The sequence below is a fragment of the Pteronotus mesoamericanus genome, unplaced genomic scaffold (assembly GCF_021234165.1).
Source record: "Pteronotus mesoamericanus isolate MK-2021 breed Mesoamerican mustached bat unplaced genomic scaffold, CSHL_Meso_final scaffold_651, whole genome shotgun sequence".
NCBI classification, from domain to species: Eukaryota; Metazoa; Chordata; class Mammalia; order Chiroptera; family Mormoopidae; genus Pteronotus; species Pteronotus mesoamericanus.
In genome coordinates, this window is record NW_026555325.1 from 27,676,088 (window position 1) to 27,690,831 (window position 14,744).

The 14,744-nt window shown below is 40.0% G+C and overlaps 1 protein-coding gene across 1 annotated transcript in view; it reads right to left on the minus strand.

The window, feature by feature from the left end:
• Nucleotides 1-12,060, minus strand: part of GALNT3 (polypeptide N-acetylgalactosaminyltransferase 3) — a 58,969-nt gene extending 46,909 nt beyond the window's left edge. Inside the window, exon 1 of the mRNA XM_054562417.1 lies at nucleotides 11,983-12,060. The gene's annotated coding sequence lies outside the window, so the exon portion shown is untranslated. The remainder of the gene's footprint in view (nucleotides 1-11,982) is intronic.
• Between the last annotated feature and the right edge of the window lie 2,684 nt (nucleotides 12,061-14,744).

Sequence of the window (14,744 nt, forward strand, 5' to 3'; positions counted from 1 at the left end):
CCAAAGCAATTTATAGATTCAATGCAATCCCTGTTAAAATACCAATGACATATTTCACAGACATAGAACAAACATTTACAAAATTTATATCGAACCACAAATGACCCCGAATAGCCGTAGCAATTTTGAGAATGAAGAACAAAGTAGGAGGGGTCAAAATACCTGACATGAAACTGTAATACAAGGCCAGTGTAATCAAAACAGTCTGGTACTTTGGCACAAGAACAGATACATAGATCAATGGAACAGAATAGGGAGCCCATAAATAAACCCAAGTCTCTATGGTCAATTAATATTCAACAAAGAGGGTAGAAGCGTAAAATGGAGTTAAAAAGAGCCTTGTCAACAAATGGTGTTGGGAGAGCTGGACAGCGACATTAAAAAAAAATGAAACTTGACCACCAACTTACACCACACACAAAAATAAATTCAAGATGGAAAAAAAGACTTAAATATAAGTGGTAACACCATAAAAGTCCTAGAGGAGAACATTGGCAGGAAACTCAGCTACTCCATGCAGCAATATTTTTACTGGTACATCCCCTAGAACAAAGGACATAAAGGAAAGAATAAACAAATGGGACCCCATCAAAATAAAAAGCTTCTGCACCGCTAGAGAAAACATTAGCAAAATGAAAAAGGAACCAACCATACGGGAAAATATATTTGCCAATGATACCTCAGACAAGGGTTTGATGTCCAAAACATATAAAGAACTCCCATGACTCCACTCCAGGAAGACAAACAATCCAACTAAAAAATGTGCAAAGGACCTGAACAGACACCTCTCCAAAGAGGACATACAGAGGCCCAGAGACATATGAAAGGTTGCTCAGCATCACTAGCCATCAGAGAAACGCAAATTAAAACTACAGTGAGATACCACTTCATACCAGTCAGAATAGCCATCATAAATAAATCGGCAAACAACAAGTGCTGGCAAGGTTGAGGAGAAAAGGAAACCCTAGTACACTGTTGGTGGTAATACAGACTGGTATAGCCACTGTGGAAAACAGTACAGAATTTCCTCAAAAAGCTAAAAATGGAACTGTCTTTTGACCCAGCAATTCCACTGCTGGGATTGTACCCTAACAATCCTGGAACACCAATTAAAGAACCAATGCACCCCAATGTTCGTAGCAACACAACTTACAATAGCCAAGTGTTGGAAGCAACCTAAGTACTCAACAGTAAATGAGCGGATCAAAAAACTATGGTACCTTTACACAATGGAATACTAGACAGTAGAAAGAGCCACTAACCTTCATGACCACACGATCATATCAATAGATGAAGAAAAAGCATTTGATAAAATCCAGCACCGTTTTATGATAAAAAAAACTCTCAGCAAAGTGGGATTAGAGGGAACATGCCTGAACATAATAAAGGCCATGTATGACAAACCCACTGCCAGCATCATACTCAATGGGCAAAAACTACAGCGTTCCTCTTAAGATCAGGAATAAGACAGGGATGTCTGCTTTCACCTCTCCTATTTGACATAATACTGGAAGTCCTAATCACAGCGATCAGACCAGAAGAAGAAATAAAAGACATCCAAATTGGAAAGGAAGAATTAAAACTGTCTTTATTTGCTGATGACATTATAAGTAGAGAACCCAAAAGATTCCACCAAGAAACTGCTAGAACTGATAAACAAATTCAGCAAAGTAGCAGGATACAAAATTAATATCCAGAAATCAGTTGTGACTTTATATGCCAATAACGAACTAACAGAAAGGGAACTTAAGAAAACCCCATTCACAATTGCTTCAAAAAGAATAAAATATGTAGAAATAAACCTAACCAAGGATGTAAAAGACTTGTACTCAGAAAAATATAAGACACTGAAAAAAGAAATTGAAGAAGATACAAATAAGTGGAAGCACATACCATGTTCATGGATAGGAAGAATTAACATCATTAAAATGACCATATTACCCAAAGCAATCTATAGATTTAATGCAATTCCTATCAATATTCCAATGACATATTTCACAGAACTAGAACAAATATTTCAAAACTGTATATGAAACCACAAAAGGCCTTGTACAGCAATAGCAATCCTGAGAAAGAAGGACAAAATTGGAGAAATCATGCTACCTATTATCAAACTGTATTATAAGGCCATAGTAATCAAAACAGCATGGTACTGGCATAAAAACAGACACATAGATCAATGAAACACAATAGAGAGCCTAGAAATAAACCTATACCTTTATAGTCAATTAATATTTGACAGAGGAAGCAAGCACTTACAATGGGCTAAAGATAGTCTATTCAATAAATGGTGTTGGGAAAACTGGACAGATACATGCACAAAAATGAAACTAGACCACCTTCTTATACCACACACAAGAATATATTAAAAATTGATCAGCCCTGGCTGGTGTGGTTCAGTGGACTGAGTGTTGGCCTGTGAACTGAAAGGTTGCTGGTTCGATTCCCAGTTAGGGCACATGCCTGGGTTGCAGGCCAGGTCCCTAGTTGGGGACGTGCAAGAGGCAACCAATCCATGTATCTCTCACACATTGATGTCTCTCTCTCTCTCTCTTTCTCTCTCTCTCTCTCTCTCTCTTCCTCTCTTCCCCTCTAAAAGTAAATATTTTTTTTAAAAATGTATCAAAGACTTAAATGTTAGACCCAAAACTATAAAAATCCTAGAAGAAAACACAGACAGCAAAATCTCAGACATAGCTTATAACAATACTTTGTCAGATATATCTCCTCTGGCAAGGGAAACAAAAGTACAAATAAACAAATGGGACTATATCAAACTAAAATGTTTTTGCACAATAAAGGGAAATATCAACAAAATAAAAAGTTAACCCATAAAATGGGAGAACATACTCACCAATACACCTGATAAGGGGTTAATATCCAAAATTTATTTAAAGGTTACAAAATTCAACACCAAAAAGACAAACAACCCAGTTAAAAAATGAGCAAAAGATCTGAATTTTTTTAGAAAAATTCTTCTCCAAAAAGAACATTTCGTTTCTTCTCCAAAAGACACTTCTCCAAAAAGAACATACAGATGTCCAAGAGACATATGTAAAGATGCTCAATGTCACTAATTATCAGAGAAATGTAAATTAAAACTACAATGAGATATCATCTCATGCCTGTCAGAATGGCTATCATCTGTAAATCAACAAACAAGTGCTGGCAAGGATGTGGAGAAAGAGGAACACTTTTGCACTGCTGATAGGAATGCAGATTGGTGCAGCCAATGTGGAAAGCAGTATGGAGACACCTCAAAAAATTAAAAATGGATCAGCCTTTGACCCAGTGATCCCAATTCTGGGAATGTAGCCAAAGGAGCCCAAAACACTAATTCGAAAGAACATACCCGTATTTTGCCATGTATAATGTACACCCATGTTTTTGGCCCAAACTTTCAAGGAAAAAATCTTTGGTTTTAAATTTTTAATTCAGTTTCATATTATTTTTATTTAGAAACACAACTGATTATCATATCCCAGGGTATTATTCTGCATACAGATATCATTATTGCTTTCTAGAGTTACACTTTTAATGCATAAGCATACATAAAAGAATTAAAGACATTTATATAGAAACAGAATTAGTACTACCCATGTATAATGCGCATCCTTATTTTTCCCTCAAAAATTTGTGCAAAAAAAATGCACATTATACACGGCAAAATACAGTAAGCCCTCCTATGTTCATTGCAGCGTTATTTACAATTGGCAACATATGGAAGCAGCCCAGGTGTCCCTCAGTTGATAAGTGGATATACAACTATGGGACACTTACACAAAGGAATATTACTCAGCTATAAACAAGTATAAAATTTTACCCTTTGCGATAGTATGGATGGACCTAGAGAACATTACGCTAAGTGAAATAAACCAGTCAGAGAAAGAGAAATACCATACGATTTCACTCATAGGTGGAATCTATGAACAAACTGAACTAAAAAGCAAAATAGAGACAGACTCATAAATAGTAGGATGACTGATAGTTTTGGGGAGTAGGGGAATGGAGAGGGTGGACGAACTGAGTAAAAAGAAAAAGGACTCATGGACATCAATGTGGTTATTGCAGAGCAGGTGAGGGAGTATAAGGAGACTAAATGGTAATGGAAAAATAAACAATAAAAAAATTGTCTTTGGGGGAAAAAAGAAAAGAAAACATGAAGGTAAAATAAAGATTTTCTGACAGGCAACATTTCAAATTTCTTGATTCCATTCAACATTTCTCAGGGAGCTATTGAACAGCATGTTTCATCCAAATGAGCAAGTAAATAAACAGCAAACGCCATAGTCTCTGAGAAATAGAGACTCCAACAGAAATGTCAGCAAAGAAAAATCCCAAACAGCTAAGGAATAGGCCTAGAAAGTAATAGTCCTACTTGGAACAAGAGGACAGATGGCACCAGAACAGAACGATGTATCTGACAGGTTTAATTACGTGGAAAAATCATACTGAGATGTCAAAATCTATAGAAATAGAAATTGACATATGAGAAAACAAAGCAAATTTTCTTTCCTTAAATTAGTTAATTATTAACTCCAGAGTTTAAAAAATCTACTAGTAAAGAATCACAGTCTTAATACATTTGCTTAGCTCACTAGTGAACACTATTTATGTAATCAAAATAAATAAATACTAAAATGCAAACAGAAGAATGTGACAATTATATTGTAAGGGGATATGTGTATGAAAGCTAAATATTTATCAAAATGGGAAGTTAGTATATAATGTCAAATTTCGATACATTAAGAAATAGTATAAGCATATTATCTCAAAAAGTAAATATTGAAAGAAACATCTCAAAGTGTTTCAAGTGCTTGCCTTTAGTCTAGGGGAGATGAGCATTGACTGGATTTTTTTGCTGCGGTTTGTTATTAAGCCTTTAATAATCCTTTTTAATTTTATTTACATATAAGTAGTATAGAAGTACAGAATCAGACTGCTAAGATTTGAATATTGGCTCTGACATTTCACTAACCTTATAATAGAGGCAAATTTCTTAATCTTTCACTTTTCCAGTCTCTAAAGTAGGGACTAAAACGATATATGCCTTCAGGGTTGCTTGGAAAGCTAAATGATTAATCATGACAGTTGCTTAAAGCAGAGGTCCCCAACCCCCAGGCCTAGGGCTGTTAGAAAATGGGCCGCTAGCAAAACTTGCCTGAGCTCCTCCTTCTGTCTCCAGGACTCCCGCCCAGGCACAGGTAAGCTTCGCACTGCCTCCTCCCCTCCCTCGGCCCCGCCTTCCCCGCCCCTTCCACAGTCAGGAGAGCAAGCTGACCTGGGCTTCGCCTCCTGACCAGCCCTCGCCCCGCCCATGCCCCGCCCCCCGCCCCACCCCGGCTCCCCACTGTCTTCCACGAAGCCATCCATGGTGGCCAAAAAGGGTGAAGATCTCTGGCTTAAAATATACTTGGCATATAAGTGCTCAACAGTAAATAAGGACTAATACTATGACGATAAAAATTACCTACCATTACTTGATAAAAATATAAAGGTATTAGTAACTAAAATCTAATTTTTAAAATATGAACCACATATTAAAGTCAGCTTGCTTTGGGAAGAAATTTTAATATTTTTAAACTTAATATTCCTAGGTACTAAACATGACTTTTTAAGGTTACAGCCTTCATCCTAACTCAGTGATTTTCAGCCTTTCTCATCTCATGGCACACATAAACTACTAAAATTCCGCAGCACACCAAAAATATATTATATTGTTTGCTAATCTGGCCAAAAAATCGGTATAGTTTTGATCCCTTCACACCAGACGGTTATTGCTGTGTTGGTTGTTGTCATTATTGTTATTCTTTTTTAATTTAAGGGAACAGAGGTCAGTGCCCATGACTAAATAGGTATTGCATGTTTTAAAAATTCTTGTACCATATTGGTTAAAAATTGCTGTTCTAACCCACAGTTGGAGGGAGAATATATAGACCAGTGAAAGACTGTAGTTAATATATTAAGTGCTGAAAGATGAATTTTAGCTAGAAAGGGCAAGAGAGGAGGGATGAGAGCAGGAGACTAGGGGAATGACACTTGCCAAGGCCTAGAGGCAGGAGGACCAGGGCCGGAAAAAAAAAAACAAAACAAGAGTTACATTAGAGGGTAGTGATGGGGGGGGGGGGGGGGGGGGCGGGGGCAGGGCAGGAGCTGGATCACCTCAGGCCTTTAGGCCCTGCTGAGCAGTTTGCCTTATCCTAAGGCAAGAAAGGGCTTTAGATAGAGCATGGTAAGGCCAAATGTTTTGAAAATGAGTTTAGGGTGGGAACGGACAAAAACAACAGCCAGAAAAATTCAGACAGCCCCTGTAGGAAGGATATTGCAAACCTCCAAGCAAGAAATCATGGTAGTGATAGGGATGGAGAAAAAGTAGATGTATTTGAGAAATATTTCTTTAATAGGTAAAACTGACAGAACTTGGAAATATGGAAGACTCCTAGGAACCTTTTGCCTTTTCAAAAAAATAATTACATATTCTTTAAGTAAAAGCTGCCTCCCCAAACTCGTTACCATTAGTACTGTACTGAATTGTAGAATATTAATAAACAGAAGCTGCAAAATACTTCAATCACAAAGTTAATGTTTCATTTCTAAGTAGTAAAACCTAGATCTTGGAATAGAACCAAAAAGCACAAAAAAAAAAAACCCCATGAAATTCAAAGGAATGAGATGGAAATAACAGTAATCTAAATTAAATAGGCAAATTAAGTACAGTGGAATCAGTTTTCTTCTCCCCTATTTCTATGGACAATGTCATTAAAAAGCAAATATACTGCTTGTCCAATGCCTCTCCCTTCCTGGGCTACTTTTACTCTGACATTATACTCTACAATAGGCTTAGAGGAAAGAAAATTTTTACATATTTGGCAAATAATCTAAAAGAGGGGTTTGTGTGGGTGGGTGGTTGTGTACAAAAGCAGACTATATGATATCACATATGTAAAGCACACTATAAAAGTATCCGTAGGACACATCACCCAGCTCAGGTGTGCATGGTGGTAGAAGAGGGTGCAGTTTCCTAAATCAGACAAGACCTCAGTTGAACCTTAAGGATCAGTAAATTATAGAGGTAAAGATAATAGGAAAGGTATTCTCAGCAGTGGGGAATAACAAAACAGAAGCACACAATAAAAAAAAAACCCAACTGAAATTTGTTGCTGGAATATAAAATGTGGTTTGCTGGGTACACAAGGGTCAGATCCTGGGACCATTTTAAGGGCTGTGGGTTATATCCTGAAAGCTACAGAAAATTTTTAGAGAATTTTAGGCAGAGGAGAGAGATGTTGAGATGCTTCAGTTTCCATTTTTGAAGAGATCATTACCTTATAGGGGTTCTGTGGAGGATGGATCTGAGTATGACCACACCCTCCATTGAGCTATTGTGGTACCCCAGTCAGGAGTTAATGAGACCATGAACTAGGGCAGTAGAAGTGGGAGAGGAATTTGTGTGGGGGGGGGGGGGGGTAGGGAGGGGGGAATTAGGCGGAAAATGTTAAGTGGTCTCAGGGATTTGACAATTGTGGAGGCTTAAAGAAAAAGAATAAAAAAATGACCTCTGGATTTCTGGAATGACACCTAGATAGTGGTACAGATCCATTAACTCATTCTCCAAAATCCCTGGAGCCAAATGTGTTTCAAATTGAGAATATTTTGGAAGTTAGAAGGGTGATATGGTTTATATACTTAATCTAACAGTGTGCCCCCAGCAGGGCCTGGGACAGTACCATGTAATCAAACTCAGGACTATTTCTGTGGTAAGACATATCCTCCCAAGCAGGAGAGACCATAAATAGCTTCCTGGAAGTTGACTCAGTCAGGTTTTTGCAGCAAATGAGTTCAAGTTCTGCTAACAAATGAGTTACCAAAACAGTGTTTGATTTTCAGAGATATTTCGGTTTTGGAATTGTGAATAAGAAATGGAAAATGTGTAATACTAGTATGTATAAATAAAATACATGAAGTGAAATAGGTTGTCTTTGTGTGACTTTTAAAATTTGTTTTTGTTTTACGGGATGAAGTTTCTGGTTTACATGTGTACAATCTCAGGTCATTATGAAATCTTAAAGATGTCCTGCAGGCAATGGGATAAATGAATAAACTAGCTCAAACAGTTTGAAACTGAAACAACTATAGGAAAAAATATGTACTAAGAGACATACTCTCTATTCAGTGCCAAAAACAGGAGCCCAATTCAGAGAAATTTCATTTAATTGTCAATAGTCACCAACAACCTAGCATTCAGAGTCCTCCTACTTTGCTTTGCCATAGGTTGACGCACTTTGGTCTCTTGCCATGGCTGGCCTTGATTTGAATTCAGTGTTGTTATTGGCAGTACATTAACTGTGTTAAAATTATAGAAATTACATAATACTGATTATTCTGATATGAACTGGATGCATAATTAAATAATTGAAAAATACTTCATTCCAGTTTATAACCATAAAAGATCTGTCATACCAAATGCATATTTACACTTTATGGACCAGAGAACTGAGTATGCCTGAAGATTATTTGAGCACTAATCATTTCCAAATGATTAAATACACTAATAATTTCTCTAGAATAAATATGCATTCTACCAGGAATGTGAAGGTGGGTTAAAATTAGAAGCTTCTATGAAAGGCTTAATCATCCAGTCTCAGCTTCCGAGCCTGTATCCCTACAGGTCATTGAGGTATATAATTTAATCTCTTGCTTTCATTTTTTTGTTTGTTTTTCTGAGGGGTGGTGGGGGAAGAGTATGGTCACTGCAATTTGTCTTTTATATCTGTTTCATAGTAAAAGAAAAATATATAAAATATTAACAGACTACCAAACAAATAATAAACTGTCCTTTGTTTATTCTAATAATTTTTTCAGACCCCACCTAGTACTTTAACTCAGCCATAAAATTTAGACTTGAAATGGACACGACTATTTTTTCCCCTCAGATTTTCACTTGATAACTGTTACCATCAAAATCCCATCAGAGTAACCCATTTAGAAATACAATAACATACAATGAGGTTTTACGTAGTTCTTAATGTTTGAGAGATTTAGTCTAGCACCAGGTTTTAGAGTCTCGAATCTTCCAATGAAAGTTTAATGAGGATTATAGTACAATTTTCTATATTAAACGTACAGTTTCATTTTTTTTTCTTCCAAGTGTGTGGTTAGGACAAGAGAAGAAGAGAGAAAAAGTTAGAGAGAGACAGAACCAGGAAGCTGGGAGAAAAATTAGCCTTAAAAAATGTAAATTCAATAGGATACCATCATTTTCATTATCAGTTCCAGCCCATGTGTGGTCATAAAAATCAGTCCAGTGTGTTGAGACCAGTATTTGTAAAGTAAGTGAACATTCATGTTGTAAGGTTAAATATTATTTTGTGAATCTTGTTTCATTTACATATACACAAACTAGATTACACTGCATTGAGGCACAGAATGCATTTCTTACTGAGGATCACAGTCCAAAAAAAATTTTCAAAAACAATGGTTTTGAGGGAGTAGACTTGCCAACCAAAAATCTAGTTGTTGCAAATGGAGGAATGACCCTGGGTAGCTGCCTCATAATATATATTTTAAGCCAATACAATAAAAGATCAGATGACTAAATTGTTGTCCATGTTGAGTCAAAAAATTAACTGTGGCCCTGAAACACCAAGAAAGGACTTAAAATCTTACTCCAAATGGCATCTTCAGTATACATGTGATTCACAGTGAGAGGAAAAAGAATGATGGCCTCAGTCTCCCTGGAGTCAGGTATCACCTGGACAAGTAGAGATTAGAGTAAATCAGAGCTGGGCAGAGAACAACAGACTATTCTGTCACTACAAAGGCCATACAAACTATATGAGAGACAAAAAGATAAACATCTTGTGATAAGTAAGAATGTGGGTGATAAAAAGTGAAAAACACATGAGCCTTGGGTCAAGCCACTGGAACGATAATGCCATGCCTACCACTAACTTGATAAACAAACTGAAACTAAACTACCTCTCTCGGCTTTGGTTTTTCACAAACTGGATGGGTTCACTCGATCTCCAAGTAAGAAGGGGATCCTGAGAATTCTAAGTCTAGAGGATATTCTTGATTTGTTTTATAGCTTCATTAACTCAATCTAAAGAAGTGTTATTTTTCCAATTTTACAGATAGTTTAACTGAGGCATACAGTTTCTGTAGCTAATGCAAACATGTTGCACTTCTCCCTGGAGTTAAAAGTAAAGATACTCTAATGACATGTGACCCAATAATCAATGAGGATTAAATTTATACTTTAAATTCAGGGGACAACACCTACCTTTAATTTTTAAACAGTATTTAGCACATGTATGTCTCAGTTGGAAGACAAGAGAAAGAGGGCAGGCAAGGTTCTTTTGAGAAAAGTAGAAAGCACTGGTTGAAAATATTCAGTATGTCTTCTTGTGCTGTGGGTGAATTTTTAGCTTTTAATCGCAGTGTTTTTTTTTTAAAGCTGTATGCTACCTAAATCATTTAATGTTAAATGTGCATTTTAAAATATCTATATTTAATTAGCAAAGACAGAACTAAGACAAACCTAGGTGGTAGGATTGCCATTTATTATTTGAAATTTCTATGTAAAAATTCTGGTTAAAGCAATATAAAGAGGAAGATGCTTGGTACTAAACTGTACAGAATGTTTAAACTAATATATATGTATGCTAAATTCAGATATTAAAAGTTAAATTTAAAGAAATCTAATTGCAGAGTATGACTTAAACCTCATGTATTTTAGTCAAACTCAAAGAAAAACTTACACAGGAAAAAGCAACAGATTTTCCCACAACTAGAAATTTTCGAATTAAAATACAGCAACTTAATGATTTTTTTTAACAGAATCTGAGTTTAATGTTTTCATTATGTAGTATAACTTCTGTAGCAAATAATGGTAGCTTAACGTGGCCTAGAAATCAGAAAAATTGGAAACTCGATGGGGGTTCCAAATACAGAAATAGTTATTTGATGAGTTCGAAGTGAAGTGTTTTGACGAATTTTGAGAGAAGGAAGTGCTTTGATGAGTTTGACAGAAAAGGAAATAAAAGTCTGATGTAAGCACCAGTTTCACCCTCAATTCTTAGGCTTCAGAAAAGCCTAATTAAGCAAGGAAAGGAATTTGGGCCTGGCACACCCAGATTCAGACGTGGCAGGATACTGAAACAAAGTTTTTTTGAACCTTTGAGTCATATGCCACAGGCAAACCATAGCTGCGATATACATGTCCTTATGTCAACAGGTCCTTTAACGAGATGGTGTGCGGTTGGTGAGTGGCAGTTGGGTTTCCTCCTGCCACGAAGAAAATAACTCTTCTTGATCAAACCGGAAAGTGGGCGCAGCTCTGGCTTAGGGAGCGCACCCGGAAAAGTGCAGAGACGAAACAGAGAGAGAAGGATGTCCGCGTCCCGACCACAGAGCGCTTTCCAAACCACGCGGAAACCATTTAAATGGCTCGGGCGGCCGCGGTTTCCAGCTCAGGACTGTCTGGGGTCCGGCTGGGAAAGTTGCCTGCAAAGTCACGCCCTTCCGCGCCCGGGTCTTGGCCCCCTCGGGCACAGGGGCGGGAGGAGACTGGCAACCTGTTAGCCCGAGTGGAAACTCTCCCGCCTTGCGCCTGGCGCAGCCCCTAGGACTCTCCCTTCGACCCTCACGGGGACGAGCTCGGGGCCACCAGGACTTCGGCCCAGGTCCTGCCCTTCTGGAGTCTCCCAACAAAGACTCACAGAGGGCACCGCGGGTGACAGGGCTACTCGCGGGAACCACCTCCCCTTGCCCCCACCCCACCCCCAGCCGGCCTCGGGCGCCCCTTTCGGCCACTCCCGAGAGGGCAACTGAAACGCTGCTCTCGAGACCATCTCCAACCGGCCACTGGGACTGTCCCCTCTCCCCAGCACGTGAACCTCCGCACCCGTCTACCAGCACCCCCCTCCGGCTCTACCTAGGGAATCCCGACTTCCTGGCCCAAGCGCCAGTTCTCCGGCTTACCTGGCGGGTGGGCAGGGCAGGGCGGCTGGACGCGGTGGCCGAGCGCGCGCTGGACGTGGGCCGGGCGCCAGGTGCAGGTGGTGGCGGCGGCGGCTCCGGTTGCCGTCGCTACAGTTGCCTCTCAGTCCAGCTCCTCCTCTGCCGCCGCCTCCTGCCTCCCCGCTGGGCCTCCTGTGTTGCCAGGAGAGGCCGAACCAAGGCTCCGCTTCCTTCGGAGTCTCCCAGGTGAGCTCCAGTCTGCGACGTCGGCAGGGGCGAGGCCCCTGTCCCGCGCCTGCGCGCAAGCCTCCTGCCCCGCCCCAGCCCTACCTGAGCGCTCCAGGTGAGGACCCGCACCGCGCGCGGGGCGGGGGCGCGGTCCGGGAGGGGCGCGGTCCGGGACGAGCGCGGCCGCAGATCTGCTCCTTTCCCCGTGGTCGGCGAGGCTGATTCCACACACGAGGCGTGCCTCAGCCCGTCTACTAGTGAGGAGCCCTGCACTGACCTGGTGACAGTGGTCACCTCGTAACCGGAGCACAGTCTGGGTCCCTGGGGAAGCAGAAGGTCTAGATTTCCCCTCGACAATTCTTTCCTTCCTCTTTGGTTCTCCAAAATGAAAGGGTTCGCTGCCCAGAGGCTGAGGGGCCCAGGGCTTCTGAGGACCACCTCGTGACGACAGCCACTGTTGGCTGGTACGGTTTCCTTGAACAGGGTTTAGCAGCTTCTGCCACCAGTGAGGTTCGTGAGCAGTTGGAGGAGCTTCCTTCCCATGTAGTCTTGATTTCATCACTTGACTCACTTCAGCGCAGCTAGTGGTTTCCGTTTCTGTAAGCGCGCGCTCTGGTAGGGGCGCCTTCAGTCCAAAGGAGGAGCCTTCCTCTTCCAAAGAAGAGCCTCTGGTATTTGGCAGAGCCTCGCGAATTTGGGACGCACCAGCCCTCCCTGAGTTGCTATTTGAAAGGCAAACCAATTCCCAGATGAGAGGGAAAGCAGCAACAATAGAGGGCAAACCGCTGTCCTTGTTTGGAAAGACACTGGGGTTTCCTGGAGAGGGCTTCCTTCTGCTGAAGGTGTACTTAAAGGCTCAACATCTACTGGGAAGATGAGAATGCACCTACGGAGGTGATGGGATCTGCTGTTGTTGTGTGTGGGGGGGGGGGATTATAAACGCTATTTTTTTCCTTCTATGATTTTTAGAACTTGTGTTTCAGCCTTCCTTCTGCTATTATGACAAACTGATGTACCTGAAACCAGGACTTAAAATGACCTTTATACCTTCTTATGAACTCATTTATTTGTTTGGCTTATCTTCAATATGCATGGGAATATACAGGTCTGTGCAGAAGGTATCCGGCCATGTAATATGAAAAAGAGACATTTATTGAAGAAGATACAAAATACAAGAAACATTGTACATAGAGCCATGATGCTTTGGTCCCCTTCAAAGTAGGCACCTTGAAACCTCACACACTCCTTCCAATCACCATGAGCTGCCCCATCATATTTTACTGAATGTCATCGAAGGTCTGAAATCTCTTCCCTTTCAAAGGTGATATTAGTTTTGGGAAAAGCCAGAAGTCACAGAATGCCAAATCTGGGCTATGGGGGGGGGGGGGGGGGGAGGTGCTGAGTCACCTGAGTAATTTGATGTTTCACCAAAAAACTCTGCATGAGATACAATGTGTGAACCCACATGTTGTGGTGATGAAGTTGCCAATCACCAGTTACCCATAGCTGTGGCCTTCTGAATTATCCAAATGGAATAATGTGCAAGCTTAATGCAAAATTTGATGCAGATTCATTGCTCAGTCATTTTGAATGCAACAGCCACACAGTACACATGCTCACCCAACAGCATCTACTGCCCCGCTACTAGTACAGTGAAGTCATCATTGTTCACACATGTGCATTCCTGTCCACTCTCCTTGGCTGCCAAGGTGCACCCACATAGTGCAAACCATTTTTGTTTTATTAACAATGGCAGGACTTTTTCCAGAAAGATCTTGTAAATAGAAAAATAGTTGTAAATGTCTTAGTGACATGCTTCAATATAAGGTGGCAGGTTTTTCTATAAAGTTTAGCTGTGGCCTTCCTCCCGCATTTTAACACATACTCTTATGGTTCTTATTTACTGGTATGTTAGTGTTATACATGACCTAATAATAAGGTTTTGAAATACTGGTTAGTACAGTATCAAGAGGTATAGCTTTAGAACTGGCTAGTCTGACATTGATTTTAGCATCCATGATAGTATTTTATACCACACCTATGAATTGGATTTAAAACTTTAGCCATAGAAGGGGAAGGGTCAAATCAAGGAACACGTATAAAGAACCTGTGGACAAAGCCAAAGTGGGGAAGGACTGAGGGTAGGAGGTGGGGGCGGGTGGGGCAGGGGAAAGTGGTGGCAGGAAGATGGAGACCAATATATTTGAACAATAAAAAAAAAAAAGAAAAGAAATAAAACTTCAGACAGTTGTATGTTTTGTATATTGTGATTATTTTTTAAGCATCAAGGACACTTTGTGTTGCAACATTTAATAGCAATACCTAAAAGCAATTTTTAAGCTCTCCTTCTTTCCCCATAAAAGTTGAGGAACTACTTATGTATATGATCATGCTATCTTGATAACATTTTATAATATTTGTCCTTAGGTCCACAGCTGGAAACACTACTCAAATTTTGCCCCACCAAAACACACACTTTTTTTTATTTGCTGTTTGCCTCAAAATGGAGTTTAGAGTGTTAGTCTCTGGGAAATTTGAGAGAAATCCTAAATGTA